Genomic DNA, 21,758 nt, shown 5'->3' on the forward strand with positions numbered 1-21,758 from the left:
ACACATTTTTTCACCCAAACTTGATGACACTTTCAGGTAATGATCAGTACGCCGATCCCACTTGGCTCACCAAATTTCGTTCTTCTAGGTTAAACCGTTCTTTGGCCGTAAGAGTTTTAATTTTTAGGTTTCACTCTGTTTATTCCTATATGGATACATGTAGTTGGAACTCTCAATCAAACACGGTTTGTGCTAGCTCTTTGAAACATGACACAATAAAGTAGTTCCAAGTTCTATCTCTATGGTTTGTTTCCTATTGATGTAGCCCTAAGCAGAGACTGGCGCAAATCACGTTCATGGAAAGGGGTTGCCAAGCTTCAAAAAAACTACGAGTTTCCTGAAATCTCAGCACACATTTTTTCACCCAATCTTGATGACACTTTCAGGTAATGATCAGTACTCCAATCCGACTTGGCTCACCAAATTTCATGATTCTAGGTTAAACAGTTCGTTGGCAGTAACAGTTTAAATTTTTAGGTTTCACTCTATTTTCTCCTATAAGGATACATGTAGTTGGAACTCTAAACGAAAAACGGTTTGTGCTAGCTCTTTGAAACTTGACACAATAAAGTAGTTCCAAGTTCTGTCTATATGGTTTGTTTCCTATTGATGTAGCACTAAGCAGAGACTGGCGCAAATCACTTTAATGGAAAGGGGTTGCCAAGCTTCCAAAAAACTACGAGTTTCCTGAAATCTCAGCACACATTTTTTCACCCAATCTGGATGACACTTTCAGGTAATGATGAGTACCCCAATCCCACTTTTCTCACCAAATTTCGTTCTTCTAGGTTAAACAGTTCGTTGGCAGTAACAGTTTAAATTTTTAGGTTTCACTCTGTTTTCTCCTATATGGGTACATGTATTTGGAACTCTAAATCAAAGACGGTTTGTGCTAGCTCTTTGAAACTTGACACAATAAAGTAGTTCCAAGTTCTGTCTATATGGATTGTTTCCTATTGATGTAGCACTAAGCAGAGACTGGCGCAAATCACTTTCATGGAAAGGGGTTGCCAAGCTTCCAAAAAACTACGAGTTTCCTGAAATCTCAGCACACATTTTTTCACCCAATCTTGATGACACTTTCAGGTAATGATCAGTACCCCAATCCCACTTGGCACACCAAATTTCATTCTTCTAGGATAAACCGTTCGTTGGGTGTAACCGTTTTAATTTTTAGGTTTCACTCTGTTGTCTCCTATATGGATACATGTATTTGGAACTCTAAATCAAACACGGTTTGTGCTAGCTCTTTGAAACTTGACACAATAATGTAGTTCCAAGTTCTATCTCTATGGTTTGTTTTCTATTGATGTAGCCCTAAGCACAGACTCCGCAAATCACTTTCATGGAAATGGGTTGCCAAGCTTCTAAAAAACTACGAGTTTCCTGAAATCTCAGCACACATTTTTTCACCCAATCTTGATGACACTTTCAGGTAATGATCAGTACCCCAGTCACACTTGGCTCACCAAATTTCCTTCTTCTATGTTAAACCGTTTGTTGGCAGTAACAGTTTTAATTTTTAGTTTTCACTCTGTTTTCTCCTATATGGATACATGTATTTGGAACTCTAAATCAAACACGGTTTGTGCTAGCTCTTTGAAACATGACACAATAAAGTAGTTCCAAGTTGTATCTCTATGGTTTGTTTCCTATTGATGTAGCCCTAAGCAGAGACTGGCGCAAATCACTTTCATGGAAAGGGGTTGCCAAGCTTCCAAAAAACTACGAGTTTCCTGAAATCTCAGCACACATTTTTTCACCCAATCTTGATGACACTTTCAGGTAATGATCAGTACCCCAATCCCACTTGGCACACCAAATTTCATTCTTCTAGGATAAACCGTTCGTTGGGTGTAACAGTTTTAATTTTTAGGTTTCACTCTGTTGTCTCCTATATGGATACATGTATTTGGAACTCTAAATCAAACACGGTTTGTGCTAGCTCTTTGAAACTTGACACAATAATGTAGTTCCAAGTTCTATCTCTATGGTTTGTTTTCTATTGATGTAGCCCTAAGCAGAGACTCCGCAAATCACTTTAATGGAAATGGGTTGCCAAGCTTCCAAAAAACTACGAGTTTCCTGAAATCTCAGCACACATTTTTTCACCCAATCTTGATGACACTTTCAGGTAATGATCTGTACCCCAGACACACTTGGCTCACCAAATTTCCTTCTTCTATGTTAAACCGTTTGTTGGCAGTAACAGTTTTAATTTTTAGTTTTCACTCTGTTTTCTCCTATATGGATACATGTATTTGGAACTCTAAATCAAACACGGTTTGTGCTAGCTCTTTGAACCTTGACACAATAAAGTAGTTCCAAGTTCTATCTCTATGGTTTGTTTCCTATTGATTTAGCCCTAAGAAGAGACTGGCACAAATCACTTTCATGGAAAAAGGTTGCCAAGCTTCCAAAAAACTACGAGTTTACTGAAATCTCAGCACACATTTTTTGACTCAATCTGGATGACACTTTTAGGTAATGATCAGTACCCCAATCCCACTTGGCTCGCCAAATTTCGTTCTTCTAGGTTAAACCGTTCGTTGGCAGTAACAGTTTTAATTTTTAGGTTTCACTCTGTTTTCTCCTATATGGATACATGTAGTTGGAACCCTAAATCCAAACGGTTTGTGCTAGCACTTTGAAACTTGACACAATAAAGTATTTCCAAGTTCTATCTCTGTGGTTTGTTTCCTATTGATGTAGCCCTAAGCAGAGACCGGTGCAAATCACTTTCATGGAAAGGGGTTGCCAAGCTTCCAAAAAACTACGAGTTTCCTGAAATCTCAGCACACATTTTTTCACCCAAACTTGAAGACACTTTCAGGTAATGATCAGTACCCCAATCCCACTTGGCTCACCAAATTTCATTCTTCTAGGTTAAACCGTTCGTTGGCAGTAACAGTTTAAATTTTTAGGTTTCACTCTGTTTTCTCCTATATGGATACATGTAGTAGGAACTCTAAATCAAACACGGTTTGTGCTAGCTCTTTGAAACTTGACACAATAAAGTAGTTCCAAGTTCTATCTCTATGGTTTGTTTCCTATTGATGTAGCCCTAAGCAGAGACTGGCGCAAATCACTTTCATGGAAAGGGGTTGCCAAGCTTCCAAAAAACTACGAGTTTCCTGAAATCTCAGCACACATTTTTTCACCCAATCTTGATGACACTCTCAGGTAATGATCAGTACCCCAATCCCACTTGGCTCGCCAAACTTCGTTCTTCTAGGTTAAACCGTTCGTTGGCAGTAATAGTTTAAATTTTTAGGTTTCACTCTGTTTTTTCCTATATGGATACATGTAGTTGGAATTCTAAATCAAACACGGTTTGTGCTAGCTCTTTGAAACCTGACACAATAAAGTAGTTCCAAGTTCTATCTCTATGGTTTGTTTCCTATTGATGTAGCCCTAAGCAGAGACCGGCGCAATTCACTTTCATGGAAAGGGGTTGCCAAGCTTCCAAAACACTACAAGTTTCCTGAAATCTCAGCACACATTTTTTCACCCAATCTTGATGACACTTTCAGGTAATGATCAGTACGCCTATCCCACTTGGCTCACCAAATTTCGTTCTTCTAGGTTAAACCGTTCGTTGGCAGTAACAGTTTTAATTTTTAGGTTTCACTCTGTTTTCTCATATATGGATACATGTAGTTGGAACTCTAAATCAAACACGGTTTTTGCTAGCTCTTTGAAACTTGACACAATAAAGTACTTCCAAGTACTATCTCTATGGTTTGTTTCCTATTGATGTAGCCCTAAGAACAGACTGGCGCCAATCACTTTCATGGAAAGGCGTTGCCAAGCTTCCAAAAAACAACGAGTTTCCTGAAATCTCAGCACACATTTTTTCACCCAATCTTGATGACACTTTCAGGGAATGATCAGTACCCCAATTCCACTTGGCTCACCAAATTTCATTCTTCTAGTTTAAACCGTTCGTTGGCAGTAACAGTTTTAATTTTTAGGTTTTGCTCTGTTGTCTCTATATGGATACATGTAGTTGGAACTCTAAATCAAACACGGTTTGTGCTAGCTCTTTGAAACTTGACACAATTAAGTAGTTCCAAGTTCTATCTCTATGGTTTGTTTCCTATTGATGTAGCCCTAATCAGAGACTGGCGCAAATCACTTTCATGGAAAGGGGTTGCCAAGCTTCCAAAAAACTACGAGTTTCCTGAAAACTCAGCACACATTTTTACACCCAAAATTGATGACAATTTCAGGTAATGATCAGTACCCCAATCCGACTTGGCTCACCAAATTTCATGATTCTAGGTTAAACCGTTCGTTGGCAGTAACAGTTTTAATATTTAGGTTTCACTCTGTTTTCTCCTATATGGATATATGTAGTGGAACTCTAAATCAAACACGGTTTGTGCTAGCTCTTTGAAACTTGACAGAATAACGTAGTTCCAAGTTCTATCTCTATGGTTTTTTTCCTATTGATGTAGCCCTAAGCAGAGACTGGCGCAAATCACTTTCATGGAAAGGGGTTGCCAAGCTTCCAACAACTACGAGTTTCCTGAAATCTCAGCACACATTTTATCATGCAATCTGGATGACACTTTCAGGTAATGATCAGTACCCCAATCCCACTTGGCTCACTAAATTTTGTTCTTCTAGGTTAAACTGTTCGTTGGCAGTTACAGTTTTAATTTTTATGTTTCACTCTGTTTTCTCCTATGTGGATACATGTATTAGGAACTCTAAAACAAACACGGTTTGTTCTAGCTCTTTAAAACTTGACACAATAAAGTAGTTCCAAGTTCTTTCACTATGGTTTGTTTCCTATTGATGTAGTGCTAAGCACAGACTGGTGCAAATCACTTTAATGGAAAGGGGTTGCCAAGCTTCCTAAAAACTACGAGTTTCCTGAAATCTCAGCACACATTTTTTCACCCAATCTTGATGACACTTTCAGGTAATGATCAGTAACCCAATCCCACTTGGCTCACCAAATTTTGTTCTTCTAGGTTAAACCCTCATTGGCAGAAACAGTTTTAATTTTTAGGTTTCACTCTGATTTCTCCTATATGGATACATGTATTTGGAACTCTAGATCAAACACAATTTGTGCTAGCTCTTTGAAAATTGACACAATAAAGTAGTTCCAAGTTCAATCTGTATGGTTTGTTTCCTATTGATGTAGACCTAAGCAGAGACTGGTGCAAATCACTTTCATTGAAAGGGGTTGCAAAACTTCCAAAAAACTACGAGTTTCCTGAAATCTCAGCACACATTTTTTCACCCAAACTTGATGACACTTTCAGGTAATGATCAGTACGCCGATCCCACTTGGCTCACCAAATTTCGTTCTTCTAGGTTAAACAGTTCGTTGGCCGTAACAGTTTTAATTTTTAGGTTTCACTCTGTTTATTCCTATATGGATACATGTAGTTGGAACTCTCAATCAAACACGGTTTGTGCTAGCTCTTTGAAACATGACACAATAAAGTAGTTCCAAGTTCTATCTCTATGGTTTGTTTCCTATTGATGTAGCCCTAAGCAGAGACTGGCGCAAATCACTTTCATGGAAAGGGGTTGCCAAGCATCAAAAAAACTACGAGTTTCCTGAAATCTCAGCACACATTTTTTCACCCAATCTTGATGACACTTTCAGGTAATGATCAGTACTCCAATCCGACTCGGCTCACCAAATTTCATGATTCTAGGTTAAACAGTTCGTTGGCAATAACAGTTTAAATTTTTAGGTTTCACTCTATTTTCTCCTATAAGGATACATGTAGTTGGAACTCTAAACGAAAAACTGTTTGTGCTAGCTCTTTGAAACTTGACACAATAAAGTAGTTCCAAGTTCTTTCACTATGGTTTGTTTCCTATTGATGTAGTGCTAAGCACAGACTGGTGCAAATCACTTTAATGGAAAGGGGTTGCCAAGCTTCCTAAAAACTACGAGTTTCCTGAAATCTCAGCACACATTTTTTCACCTAATCTTGATGACACTTTCAGGTAATGATCAGTACCCCAATCCCACTTGGCTCACCAAATTTCGTTCTTCTAGGTTAAACAGTTCGTTGGCAGTAACAGTTTAAATTTTTAGGTTTCACTCTGTTTTCTCCTATATGGGTACATGTATTTGGAACTCTAAATCAAAGACGGTTTGTGCTAGCTCTTTGAAACTTGACACAATAAAGTAGTTCCAAGTTCTGTCTATATGGATTGTTTCCTACTGATGTAGCACTAAGCAGAGACTGGCGCAAATCACTTTCATGGAAAGGGGTTGCCAAGCTTCCAAAAAACTACGAGTTTCCTGAAATCTCAGCACACATTTTTTCACCCAATCTTGATGACACTTTCAGGTAATGATCAGTACCCCAATCCCACTTGGCACACCAAATTTCATTCTTCTAGGATAAACCGTTCGTTGGGTGTAACCGTTTTAATTTTTAGGTTTCACTCTGTTGTCTCCTATATGGATACATGTATTTGGAACTCTAAATCAAACACGGTTTGTGCTAGCTCTTTGAAACTTGACACAATAATGTAGTTCCAAGTTCTATCTCTATGGTTTGTTTTCTATTGATGTAGCCCTAAGCACAGACTCCGCAAATCACTTTCATGGAAATGGGTTGCCAAGCTTCTAAAAAACTACGAGTTTCCTGAAATCTCAGCACACATTTTTTCACCCAATCTTGATGACACTTTCAGGTAATGATCAGTACCCCAGTCACACTTGGCTCACCAAATTTCCTTCTTCTATGTTAAACCGTTTGTTGGCAGTAACAGTTTTAATTATTAGTTTTCACTCTGTTTTCTCCTATATGGATACATGTATTTGGAACTCTAAATCAAACACGGTTTGTGCTAGCTCTTTGAACCTTGACACAATAAAGTAGTTCCAAGTTCAATCTCTATGGTTTGTTTCCTATTGATTTAGCCCTAAGAAGAGACTGGCACAAATCACTTTCATGGAAAGGGGTTGCCAAGCTTCCAAAAAACTACGAGTTTACTGAAATCTCAGCACACATTTTTTGACCCAATCTGGATGACACTTTTAGGTAATGATCAGTACCCCAATCCCACTTGGCTCGCCAAATTTCGTTCTTCTGGGTTAAACCGTTCGTTGGCAGTAATAGTTTTAATTTTTAGGTTTCACTCTGTTTTCTCCTATATGGATACATGTAGTTGAAACCCTAAATCCAAACGGTTTGTGCTAGCTCTTTGAAACTTGACACAATAAAGTATTTCCAAGTTCTATCTCTGTGGTTTGTTTCCTATTGATGTAGCCCTAAGCAGAGACCGGTGCAAATCACTTTCATGGAAAGGGGTTGCCAAGCTTCCAAAACACTACGAGTTTCCTGAAATCTCAGCACACATTTTTTCACCCAAACTTGAAGACACTTTCAGGTAATGATCAGTACCCCAATCCCACTTGGCTCACCAAATTTCATTCTTCTAGGTTAAACCGTTCGTTGGCAGTAACAGTTTAAATTTTTAGGTTTCACTCTGTTTTCTCCTATATGGATACATGTAGTAGGAACTCTAAATCAAACACGGTTTGTGCTAGCTCTTTGAAACTTGACACAATAAAGTAGTTCCAAGTTCTATCTCTATGGTTTGTTTCCTATTGATGTAGCCCTAAGAACAGACTGGCGCCAATCACTTTCATGGAAAGGCGTTGCCAAGCTTCCAAAAAACAACGAGTTTCCTGAAATCTCAGCACACATTTTTTCACCCAATCTTGATGACACTTTCAGGGAATGATCAATACCCCAATCCCACTTGGCTCACCAAATTTCGTTCTTCTAGGTTAAACCGTTCGTTGGCAGTAACAGTTTTAATTTTTAGGTTTCACTCTGTTTTCTCCTATATGGATACATGTAGTTGGAACTCTAAATCAAACACGGTTTGTGCTAGCTCTTTGAAACTTGACACAATAAAGTACTTCCAAGTTCTATTTCTATGCTTTGTTTCCTATTGATGTAGCCCTTAGCAGAGACCAGCACAAATCACTTTCATGGAAAGGGGTTGCCAAGCTTCCTAAAAACTACGAGTTTCCTGAAATCTCAGCACACATTTTTTCACCCAATCTTGATGACACTTTCAGGTAATGATCAGTAACCCAATCCCACTTGGCTCACCAAATTTTGTTCTTCTAGGTTAAACCCTCGTTGGCAGAAACAGTTTTAATTTTTAGGTTTCACTCTGATTTCTCCTATATGGATACATGTATTTGGAACTCTAGATCAAACACAATTTGTGCTAGCTCTTTGAAAATTGACACAATAAAGTAGTTCCAAGTTCAATCTGTATGGTTTGTTTCCTATTGATGTAGACCTAAGCAGAGACTGGTGCAAATCACTTTCATTGAAAGGGGTTGCAAAACTTCCAAAAAACTACGAGTTTCCTGAAATCTCAGCACACATTTTTTCACCCAAACTTGATGACACTTTCAGGTAATGATCAGTACGCCGATCCCACTTGGCTCACCAAATTTCGTTCTTCTAGGTTAAACCGTTCGTTGGCCGTAACAGTTTTAATTTTTAGGTTTCACTCTGTTTATTCCTATATGGATACATGTAGTTGGAACTCTCAATCAAACACGGTTTGTGCTAGCTCTTTGAAACATGACACAATAAAGTAGTTCCAAGTTCTATCTCTATGGTTTGTTTCCTATTGATGTAGCCCTAAGCAGAGACTGGCGCAAATCACTTTCATGGAAAGGGGTTGCCAAGCTTCAAAAAAACTACGAGTTTCCTGAAATCTCAGCACACATTTTTTCACCCAATCTTGATGACACTTTCAGGTAATGACCAGTACTCCAATCCGACTCGGCTCACCAAATTTCATGATTCTAGGTTAAACAGTTCGTTGGCAGTAACAGTTTAAATTTTTAGGTTTCACTCTATTTTCTCCTATAAGGATACATGTAGTTGGAACTCTAAACGAAAAACTGTTTCTGCTAGCTCTTTGAAACTTGACACAATAAAGTAGTTCCAAGTTCTGTCTATATGGTTTGTTTCCTATTGATGTAGCACTAAGCAGAGACTGGCGCAAATCACTTTAATGGAAAGGGGTTGCCAAGCTTCCAAAAAACTACGAGTTTCCTGAAATCTCAGCACACATTTTTTCACCCAATCTGGATGACACTTTCAGGTAATGATGAGTACCCCAATCCCACTTTTCTCACCAAATTTCGTTCTTCTAGGTTAAACAGTTCGTTGGCAGTAACAGTTTAAATTTTTAGGTTTCACTCTGTTTTCTCCTATATGGGTACATGTATTTGGAACTCTAAATCAAAGACGGTTTGTGCTAGCTCTTTGAAACTTGACACAATAAAGTAGTTCCAAGTTCTGTCTATATGGATTGTTTCCTACTGATGTAGCACTAAGCAGAGACTGGCGCAAATCACTTTCATGGAAAGGGGTTGCCAAGCTTCCAAAAAACTACGAGTTTCCTGAAATCTCAGCACACATTTTTTCACCCAATCTTGATGACACTTTCAGGTAATGATCAGTACCCCAATCCCACTTGGCACACCAAATTTCATTCTTCTAGGATAAACCGTTCGTTGGGTGTAACCGTTTTAATTTTTAGGTTTCACTCTGTTGTCTCCTATATGGATACATGTATTTGGAACTCTAAATCAAACACGGTTTGTGCTAGCTCTTTGAAACTTGACACAATAATGTAGTTCCAAGTTCTATCTCTATGGTTTGTTTTCTATTGATGTAGCCCTAAGCACAGACTCCGCAATCACTTTCATGGAAATGGGTTGCCAAGCTTCTAAAAAACTACGAGTTTCCTGAAATCTCAGCACACATTTTTTCACCCAATCTTGATGACACTTTCAGGTAATGATCAGTACCCCAGTCACACTTGGCTCACCAAATTTCCTTCTTCTATGTTAAACCGTTTGTTGGCAGTAACAGTTTTAATTATTAGTTTTCACTCTGTTTTCTCCTATATGGATACATGTATTTGGAACTCTAAATCAAACACGGTTTGTGCTAGCTCTTTGAACCTTGACACAATAACGTAGTTCCAAGTTCAATCTCTATGGTTTGTTTCCTATTGATTTAGCCCTAAGAAGAGACTGGCACAAATCACTTTCATGGAAAGGGGTTGCCAAGCTTCCAAAAAACTACGAGTTTACTGAAATCTCAGCACACATTTTTTGACCCAATCTGGATGACACTTTTAGGTAATGATCAGTACCCCAATCCCACTTGGCTCGCCAAATTTCGTTCTTCTGGGTTAAACCGTTCGTTGGCAGTAATAGTTTTAATTTTTAGGTTTCACTCTGTTTTCTCCTATATGGATACATGTAGTTGAAACCCTAAATCCAAACGGTTTGTGCTAGCTCTTTGAAACTTGACACAATAAAGTATTTCCAAGTTCTATCTCTGTGGTTTGTTTCCTATTGATGTAGCCCTAAGCAGAGACCGGTGCAAATCACTTTCATGGAAAGGGGTTGCCAAGCTTCCAAAACACTACGAGTTTCCTGAAATCTCAGCACACATTTTTTCACCCAAACTTGAAGACACTTTCAGGTAATGATCAGTACCCCAATCCCACTTGGCTCACCAAATTTCATTCTTCTAGGTTAAACCGTTCGTTGGCAGTAACAGTTTAAATTTTTAGGTTTCACTCTGTTTTCTCCTATATGGATACATGTAGTAGGAACTCTAAATCAAACACGGTTTGTGCTAGCTCTTTGAAACTTGACACAATAAAGTAGTTCCAAGTTCTATCTCTATGGTTTGTTTCCTATTGATGTAGCCCTAAGAACAGACTGGCGCCAATCACTTTCATGGAAAGGCGTTGCCAAGCTTCCAAAAAACAACGAGTTTCCTGAAATCTCAGCACACATTTTTTCACCCAATCTTGATGACACTTTCAGGGAATGATCAATACCCCAATCCCACTTGGCTCACCAAATTTCGTTCTTCTAGGTTAAACCGTTCGTTGGCAGTAACAGTTTTAATTTTTAGGTTTCACTCTGTTTTCTCCTATATGGATACATGTAGTTGGAACTCTAAATCAAACACGGTTTGTGCTAGCTCTTTGAAACTTGACACAATAAAGTACTTCCAAGTTCTATTTCTATGCTTTGTTTCCTATTGATGTAGCCCTTAGCAGAGACCAGCACAAATCACTTTCATGGAAAGGGGTTGCCAAGCTTCCAAAAAACTACGAGTTTCCTGAAATCTCAGCACACATTTTTTCACCCAAACTTGAAAACACTTTCAGGTAATGATCAGTACCCCAATCCCACTTGGCTCACCAAATTTCATTCTTCTAGGTTAAACCGTACGTTGGCAGTAACAGTTTTAATTTTTATGTTTCACTCTGTTTTCTCCTATATGGATACATGTAGTAGGAACTCTAAATCAAACACGGTTTGTGCTACCTCTTTGAAACTTGACACAATAAAGTAGTTCCAAGTTCTATCTCTATGGTTTGTTTCCTATTGATGTAGCCCTAAGCAGAGACCGGCACAAATCACTTTTATGGAAAGGCGTTGCCAAGCTTCCAAAAAACTACGAGTTTCCCGAAATCACAGCACACATTTTTTCACCCAATCTTGATTACACTTTCAGGTAATGATCAGTACCCCAATCCCACTTGGCTCACCAAATTTCATTCTTCTAGGTTAAACCGTTCGTTGGCAGTAACAGTTTTAATTTTTAGGTTTCACTCTGTTTTCTCCTATATGGATACATGTAGTTGGAACTCTAAATCAAACAGGTTTGTGCTAGCTCTTTGAAATTTGACACAATAAAGTAGTTCCAAGTTCTATCTCTATGGTTTGATTCCTATTGATGTAGCCCTAAGCAGAGATTGGCGCAAATCACTTTCATGGAAAGGGGTTGTCAAGTTTCCAAAAAACTACGAGATTCCTGAAATCTCAGCACACATTTTTTAACCCAATCTTGATGACACTTTGAGGTAATGATCAGTACCCCAATCCGACTTGGCTGACCAAATTTCCATCTTCTACGTTAAACCGTTCGTTGGCAGTAACAGTTTTAATTTTTAGGTTTCACTCTGATTTCGCCTATATGGATACATGTATTTGTAACTCTAAATCAAACACGGTTTGTGCTAGCTCTTTGAAACTTGACACAATAAAGTCGTTCCAAGTTCTATCTCTATGGTTTGTTTCCTATTGATGTAGCCCTAAGCAGAGACTGGCGCAAATCACTTTCATGGAAAGGGGTTGCCAAGCTTCCAAAAAACTACCTGTTTCCTGAAATCTCACCACACATTTTTTCACCCAATCTTGATGACACTTTCAGGTAATGATCAGTACCCCAATCCCACTGGGCTCACCAAATTTCGTTCTTCTAGGTTAAACCGTTCGTTGGCAGTAACAGTTTTAATTTTAGTTTTCACTCTGTTTTCGCCTATATGGATAGCTGTAGTTGTAACTCTAAATCAAACACGGTTTGTGCTAGCTCTTTGAAACTTGACACAATAAAGTAGATCCAAGTTCTATCTCTATGGTTTGTTTCCTATTGATGTAGCCCTAAGCAGAGACTGGCGCAAATCACTTTCATGGAAAGGGGTTGCCAAGCTTCCAAAAAACTACGAGTTTCCTGAAATCTCAGCACAAATTTTTTCACCCAATCTTCATGAAAATTTCAGGTAATGATCAGTACCCGAATCCCACTGGGCTCACCAAATTTCGTTCTTCTAGTTTAAACCGTTCGTTGGCAATAACAGTTTTAATTTTTAGGTTTCACTCTGTTTTCGCCTCTATGGATACATGTAGTTGGAACTCTAAATCAAACACGGTTTGTGCTAGCTCTTTGAAACTTGACACAATAAAGTAGTTGCAATTTCTATCTCTATGGTTTGTTTTCTATTGATGTAGCCCTAAGCAGAGACCTGTACATATCACTTTCATGGAAAGGGGTTGCCAAGCTTCCAAAAAACTACGAGTTTCCTGAAATCTCAGCATACATTTTTTCACCCAATCTGGATCACACTTTCAGGTAATGATCAGTACCCCAATCCCACTTGGCTCACCATATTTCGTTCTAATAGGTTAAACCTGACGTTGGCAGTAACAGTTTTAATTATTAGGTTTCACTCTGTTTTCGCCTATATGGATACATGTAGTTGGAACTCTAAATCCAACACCATTTGTGCTAGCTCTTTGAAACTTGACACAATAAAGTAGTTCAAAGTTCTATCTCTATGGTTTGTTTCCTACTGATGTAGGCCTAAGCAGAAACTGGCGCAAATCACTTTAATGGAAAGGGGTTGCCAAGCTTCCAAAAAACTACGAGTTTCCTGAAATCTCAGCACACATTTTTTCACCCAATCTTGATGAAAATTTCAGGTAATGATCAGTACCCGAATCCCACTTGGCTCACCAAATTTCGTTCTTCTAGGTTAAACCGTTCGTTGGCAGTAACAGTTTTAATTTTTAGGTTTCACTCTGTTTTCCCCTATATGGATACATGTAGTTGGAACTCTAAATCAAACACGGTTTGTGCTAGCTCTTTGAAACTTGACACAATAAACTAGTTCCAAGTTCTATCTCTATGGTTTGTTTCCTATTGATGTAGCCCTAAGCAGAGACTGGCGCAAATCACTTTCATGGAAAGGGGTTGCCAAGCTTCCAAAAAACTACAAGTTTCCTGAAATCTCAGCATACATTTTTTCACCCAATCTTGATGACACTTTCAGGTAATGATCAGTACCCCAATCCCACTTGGCTCACCCAATTTTCATTCTTCTAGGTTAAACAATTCGTTGGCAGTAACAGTTTTAATTTTTAGTTTTCACTCTGTTTTCTCCTATATGGATACATGTAGTTGGAACTCTAAATCCAATACGGTTTGTGCTAGCTCTTTGAAACTTGACACAATAAAGTAGTTCCAAGTTCTATCTCTATGGATTGTTTTCTATTGATGTAGCCCTAAGCAGAAAGTAGCTCAAATCACTTTCATGGAAAGGGGTTACCAAGCTTCCAAAAAACTACGCGTTCCCTGGAATCACAGCACACATTTTTTCACCCAATCTTGATGACACTGTCAGGTAATGATCAGTTCCCCAATCCCACTTGGTTCACCAAATTTCGTTCTTCTGTGTTAAACCATTCGTTGGCAGTAACAGTTTTAATTTTTAGGTTTCACTCTGTTTTCTCCTATATGGATACATGTAGTTGGAACTCTAAATCAAACACGGTTTGTGCTAGCTCTTTGAAATGACACAATAAATTAGTCCAAGTTCTGTCTCTATGGTTTGTTTTCTGTTGATGTAGCCCTAAGCAGAGACCTGCGCAAATCACTTTCATGGAAAGGGGTTGCCAAGCTTCCAAAAAACTACGAGTTTCCTGAAATATCAGCACACATTTGTTCACCCAATCTTGATGACACTTTCAGGTATTGGTCAGTACCCCAATCCAACTTGGCTCACCAAATTTCGTTCTTCTAGGTTAAACCGTTCGTTGGCACTAACAGTTTTAATTTTTAGGTTTCATTCTGTTTTCACCTATATGGATACATGTAGTTGGAACTCTAAATCAAACACGGTTTGTGCTAGCTCTTTGAAACTTGACACAATAAAGTAGTTCCAAGTTCTATCTCTATGGTTTGTTTCCTATTGATGTAGCCCTAAGCAGAGAGTGGCGCAAATCACATTCATGGAAAGGGGTTGCCAAGCTTCCAAAAAACTACGAGTTTCCTGAAATCACAGCACACATTTTTTGACCCAATCTTGATGACACTTTCAGGTAATGATCAGTACGCCAATTCCACTTGGCTCAACAAATTTCGTTCTTCTAGGTTAAACCGTTCGTTGGCAGTAACAGTTTTAATTTTTTGGTTTCACTGTGTTTTTCCTATATGGATACATGTAGTTGGAACTCTAAATCAAACACGGTTTTTGCTAGCTCTTTGAAACTTGATACAATGAAGTAGTTCCAAGTTCTATCTATTTGGTTTGTTTCCTATTGATATAGCCCAAAGGAGAGACTGGCGCAAATCACTTTCCTGGAAAGGGGTTGCCAAGCTTCCAAAAACCTACGAATTTCCTGAAATCTCAGCACACATTTTTTCACCCAATCTTCATGACACATTCAGGTAATGATCAGTACCCCAATCCCACTTGGCTCACCAAATTTCGTTCTTCTAGTTTAAACCGTTCCTTGGCAGTAACAGTTTTAATTTTTAGGTTTCACTCTGTTTTCCCCTATATGGATACATGTAGTTGGAACTCTAAATCAAAGACGGTTTGTGCTACCTCTTTGAAACTTGACACAATAAAGTAGTTCCAAGTTCTATCTCTATGGATTGTTTCCTATTGATGTAGCCCTAAGCAGAGAGTGGCGCAAATCACATTCATGGAAAGGGGTTGCAAAGCTTCCAAAAAACTACGAGTTTCCTGAAATCAGAGCACACATTTTTTGACCCAATCTTGATGACACTTTCAGGTAATGATCAGTACGCCAATTCCACTTGGCTCAACAAATTTCGTTCTTCTAGGTTAAACCGTTCGTTGGCAGTAACAGTTTTAATTTTTAGGTTTCACTGTGTTTTTCCTATATGGATACATGTAGTTGGAACTCTAAATCAAACACGGTTTTTGCTAGCTCTTTGAAACTTGATACAATGAAGTAGTTCCAAGTTCTATCTATTTGGTTTGTTTCCTATTGATATAGCCCAAAGGAGAGACTGGCGCAAATCACGTTCCTGGAAAGGGGTTGCCAAGCTTCCAAAAACCTACGAATTTCCTGAAATCTCAGCACACATTTTTTCACCCAATCTTCATGACACATTCAGGTAATGATCAGTACCCCAATCCCACTTGGCTCACCAAATTTCGTTCTTCTAGTTTAAACCGTTCGTTGGCAGTAACAGTTTTAATTTTTAGGTTTCACTCTGTTTTCCCCTATATGGATACATGTAGTTGGAACTCTAAATCAAAGACGGTTTGTGCTACCTCTTTGAAACTTGACACAATAAAGTAGTTCCAAGTTCTATCTCTATGGTTTGTTTCCCATTGATGTAGCTCTAAGCAGAGACTGGCGCAAATCACTTTCATGGAAAGGGGTTGCCAAGCTTCCAAAAAACTACGAGTTTCCTGAAATCTCAGCACACATTTTTTCACCCAATCTTGATGAAAATTTCAGGTAATGATCAGTACTCCAATCCCACTTGTCTCACCAAATTTCGTTCTTCTAGGTTAAACCGTTCATTGGCTGTAACAGTTTTAATTTTTAGGTTTCACTCTGTTTTCGCCTATATGGATACATGTAGTTGGAACTCTACATCAAACACGGTTTGTGCTAGCTCTTTGAAACGTGACACAATAAAGTAGTTCCAAGTTCTATCTCTATGGTTTGTTTCCTATTGATGTAGCCCTAAGGAGAAACTGGCGCAAATCACTTTCATGGAAAGGGTTGCCAATCTTCCAAAAAACTACGAGTTTCCTGAAATCTCAGCACACATTTTTTCACCCAATCTGGATGACACTTTCAGGTAATGATCAGTACCCCAATCCCACTTGGCTCACCAAATTTCGTTCTTCTAGGTTAACCGTTCGTTGGCAGTAACAGTTTTAATTTTTAGGTTTCACTCTGTTTTCGCCTATATGGATACATGTAGTTGGAACTCTAAATCGAAGACGGTTTGTGCTAGCTCTTTGAAACTTGACACAATAAAGTAGTTGAAAGTTCTATCTCTATGGTTTGTTTCCTACTGATGTAGGCCTAAGCAGAAACTGGCGCAAATCACTTTCATGGAAAGGGGTTGCCAAGCTTCCAAAAAACTATGAGTTTCCTGAAATCTCACGACACATTTTTTCACCCAATCTTGATGAAAATTTCAGGTAATGATCAGTACCTTAATCCGACTTGGCTGACCAAATTTCGATCTTCTAGGTTAAACCGTTCGTTGGCAGTAACAGTTTAAATATTTAGGTTTCACTCTGTTTTCTCCTATATGGATACATGTAGTTGGAACTCTAAATAAACATGGTTTGTGCTAGCTCTTTGAAACTTGACTCAATAAAGTAGTTCCAAGTTCTATCTCTATGGTTTGTTTCCTATTGATGTAGCCCAAGCAGAGACCGGCGCAAATCACTTTCATGGAAAGGGGTTGCCAAGCTTCCAAAACACTACGAGTACCTGAAATCTCAGCACACATTTTTTCACCCAATCTTGATGACACTTTCAGGTAATGATCAGTTCTCCAATCCCACTTGGCTCACCAAATTTCGTTCTTCTAGGTTAAACCGTTCGTTTGAAGTAACAGTTTAAATATTTAGGTTTCACTCTGTTTTCTCCTATATGGATACAAGTAGTTGGAACTCTAAATCAAACACGGTTTGTGCTAGCTATTTGAAACTTGACACGATAAATTAGTTCCAAGTTCTATCTCTATGGTTTGTTTCCTATTGATGTAGCCCTAAGCAGAGACCGGCACAAATCACTTTCATGGAAAGGGGTTGCCAAGCTTCCAAAACACTACGAGTTTCCTGAAATCTCAGCACACATTTTTTCACCCAATATTGATGACACTTTCACGTAATGATCAGTACACCAATCCCACTTGGCTCACCAAATTTCGTTCTTCTACGTTAAACCGTTCATTGGAGTAACAGTTTTAATTTTTAGGTTTCACTCTGTTTTCTCCTATATGGATACATGTAGTTGGAACTCTAAATCAAACAGGTTTGTGCTAGCTCTTTGAAACTTGACACAATAGAGTAGTTCCAGGTTCTATCTCTATGGTTTGTTTCCTATTGATGTCGCCCTAAGCAGAGACTGGCGCAAATCACTCTCATGGAAAGGGGTTGCCAAACTTCCATAAAACTACGAGTTTCCTGAAATCTCAGCACACATTTTTTTCAACCAATCTGGATGACACTTTCAGGTAATGATCTGTACCCCAATCCCACTTGGCTCACCAAATTTCGTTCTTCTATGTTAAACCATTCGTTGGCAGTAACAGTTTTAATTTTTAGGTTTCACTCTGTTCTCTCCTCTATGGATACATGTAGTTGGAACTCTAAGTCAAACACGGTTTGTGCTAGCTCTTTGAAACTTGACACAATAAAGTATTTCCAAGTTCTATCTCTGTGGTTTGTTTCCTATTGATGTAGCCCTAAGCAGAGACTGGTGCAAATCACTTTCATGGAAAAGGGTTGTCAAACTTCCAAAAAACTACGAGTTTCCTGAAATCTCAGCACATATTTTTTTACCCAATCTTGATGACACTTTCAGGTAATGATCAGTATCCCAATCCCACTTGGCTCACCAAATTTCGCTCTTATAGATTAAACCGTTCGTTGGCAGTAACAGTTTTAATTTCTAGTTTTCACTCTGTTTTCTCCTGTATGGATACATGTATTTGGAACTCTAAATCAAACACGGTTTGTGCTAGCTCTTTGAAACTTGACACAATAAAGTAGTCCCAAGTTCTATCTCTATGGTTTGTTTCTTATTGATGTAGCCCTAAGCAGAGACTGGCGCAAATCACTTACATGGAAAGACGTTGCCAAGCTTCCAAAAAACTACGAGTTTCCTGAAATCTCAGCACACATTTTTTCACCCAATCTTTAAGACACCTTCAGGTAATGATCAGTACCCCAATCCCACTTGGCTCACCAAATTTCGTTCTTCTACATTAAACTGTTCGTTGGCAGTAACAGTTTTAATTTCTAGTTTTCACTCTGTTTTCTCCTGTATGGATACATGTATTTGGAACTCTAAATCAAACACGGTTTGTGCTAGCTCTTTGAAACTTGACACAATAAAGTATTTCCAAGTCCTATGTGTATGGTTTATTTCCTATTGATGTAGCCCTAAGCAGAGACTGGCGCAAATCACTTTCATGGAAAAGTGTTGCCAAGCTTCCAAAAAACAATGAGTTTCCTGAAATCTCAGCACACAATTTTTCACCCAATATTGACGACACTTTCAGGTAATGATCAGTACCCCAATCCCACTTGGCTCACCAAATTTCGTTCTTCTAGGTTTAACCGTTCGTTGGCAGTTACAGTTTTAATTTTTAGGTTTCACTGTGTTTTCTCCTATGTGGATACATGTATTTGGAACTCTAAATCCAACACGGTTTGTGCTAGCTCTTTGAAACTTGACACAATAAAGTAGTTCCAAGTTCTATCTCTATGGTTTGTTTCCTATTGATGTAGCCCTAAGCAGAGACTGGCGCAAATGTCTTTCATGGAAAGGGGTTGCCAAGCTTCCAAAACACTACGAGTTTCCTGAAATCTCAGCACACATTTTTTTCACCCAATCTTGATGACACTTTCAGGTAATGATCAGTACGCCAATCCTACTTGGTTCACCAAATTTCGTTCTTATAGGTTAAACCGTTTGTTGGCAGTAACAGTTTTAATTTTTAGTTTTCACTCTGTTTTCTCCTATATGGATACATGTATTTGGAACTCTAAATCAAACACGGTTTGTGCTAGCTCTTTGAACCTTGACACAATAAACTAGTTTCAAGTTCTATCTCTATGGTTTGTTTCCTATTGATTTAGCCCTAAGCAGAGACTGGTACAAATCACTTTCATGGAAAGGGGTTGCCAAGCTTCCCAAAAACTACGAGTTTACTGAAATCTCAGCACACATTTTTTGAACCAATCTTGATGACACTTTTAGGTAATGATCAGTACCCCAATTTCACTGGGCTCACCAAACTTCGTTCTTCTAGGTTAAACCGTTCGTTGTCAGTAATAGTTTTAATTTTTAGGTTTCACTCTGTTTTCTCCTATATGGATACATGTAATTTTTAACTCTGAATCAAAGACGGTTTGTGCTAGCTCTTTGAAACTTGACACAATAAAGTAGTTCCAATTTCTATCTCTATGGTTTGTTTCCTATTGATGTAGCCCAAAGCAGAGACGGGCGCAAATCACTTTCATGGAAAGGGGTTGCCAAGCTTCCAAAAAACTACGAGTTTCCAGAAATCACCGCACACGTTTTTTCACCCAATCTGGATAACACTTTCAGCTAATGATCAGTACCCCAATCCCACTTGGCTCACCAAATTTCGTTCTTCTAGGTTATACCGTTCGTTGGCAGTAACAGTTTTAATTTTTAGGTTTCACTCTGTTTTCTCCTATATGGATACATGTTGTTGGAACTCAAAATCAAACACGGTTTGTGCTAGCTCTTTAAAACTTGACACAATAAAGTAGTTCCAAGTTCTATCTCTATGGTTTGTTTCCTATTGATGTAGCCCTCAGAACAGACTGGCGCCAATCACTTTCATGGCAAGGGGTTGCCAAGCTTCCAAAAAACTACGAGTCTCCTGAAATCTCAGCACACATTTTTTCACCCAATCTGGATGACACTTTCAGGTAATGGTCAGTACCCCAATCCCACTTGGCTCACCAAATTTCGTTCTTCTAGGTTAAAACGTTCATTGGCAGTAACAGTTTTAATTTTTAGGTTTCACTCTGTTTTTTCCTATATGGATACATGTAGTTGGAACTCTAAATCAAACACGGTTTGTGCTAGCTCTTTGAAACTTGACACAATAAAGTAGTTCCAAGTTCTATCTCTATTGTTTGTTTCCTATTGACGTAGCCCTAAGCAGAGACTCATGCAAATCACTTTCATGGAAAGGGGTTGCCAAGCTTCCAAAACAGTACGAGTTTCCTGAAATCTCAGCACACATTTTTTCACCCAATCTTGATGACACTTTTAGGTAATGTTCAGTACCCCAATCCCACTTGGCTCACCAAATTTCATTTTTCTAGGTTAAACCGTTCGTTGGCAGTAATAGTTTTAATTTTTAGGTTTCACTCTGTTTTCTCCTATATGGATACATGTAGTTGGGACTCTAAATCAAACACGGATTGTGGTAGCTCTTTGAAACTTGACCCAATAAAGTCGTTCCAAGTTCTATTTCTCTGGTTTGTTTCCGATTGATGTAGCCCTAAGCAGACACCGGCACAAATCACTTTCATGGAAAGGCGTTGCCAAGCTTCCAAAAAACTACGAGTTTCCCCAAATCACAGCACCCATTTTTTCACCCAATCTTGATGACACTTTCAGATAATAATCAATACCCCAATCCCACTTGGCTAACCAAATTCCGTTCTTCTAGGATAAACCGTTCGTTGGCAGTAACAGTTTTAATTTTTAGGTTTCACTCTGTTTTCTCCTATATGGATACATGTTGTTGGAACTCTAAATCAAACACGGTTTGTGCTAGCTCTTTGAAACTTGACACAATAATGTAGTTCCAAGTTCTATCTCTATGGTTTGTTTCCTATTGATGTAGCCCTAAGCAGAGACCGGCGCAAATCACTTTCATGGAAAGGGGTTGCCAAGATTCCAAAACACTACGAGTTTCCTGAAATCTCAGCACACATTTTTTCACCCAATCTTGATGACACTTTGAGGTAATGATCAGTAACCCAATCCGACTTGGCTGACCAAATTTCGTTCTTCTAGGTTAAACCGTTAGTTGGCAGTAACAGTTTTAATTTTTAGGTTTCCCTCTGTTTTCTCCTATATGGATACATGTAGTTGGAACTCTAAATCAAACACGGTTTGTGCTAGCTCTTTGAAACTTGACACAATAAAGTACTTCCAAGTTCTATTTCTATGGTTTGTTTCCTATTGATGTAGCCCTAAGCAGAGACCAGCACAAATCACTTTCATGGAAAGGCGTTGCCAAGCTTCCAAAAAAATACGAGTTTCCCGAAATCCCAGCACATATTTTTTCCCCTAATCTTGATGACACTTTCAGGTAATGATCAGTACCCCAATCCCACTTGGCTCACCAAATTTCGTT

Source organism: Spermophilus citellus, assembly GCF_964194105.1.
Source record: "Spermophilus citellus genome assembly, chromosome: 16".
NCBI classification, from domain to species: domain Eukaryota; kingdom Metazoa; phylum Chordata; class Mammalia; order Rodentia; family Sciuridae; genus Spermophilus; species Spermophilus citellus.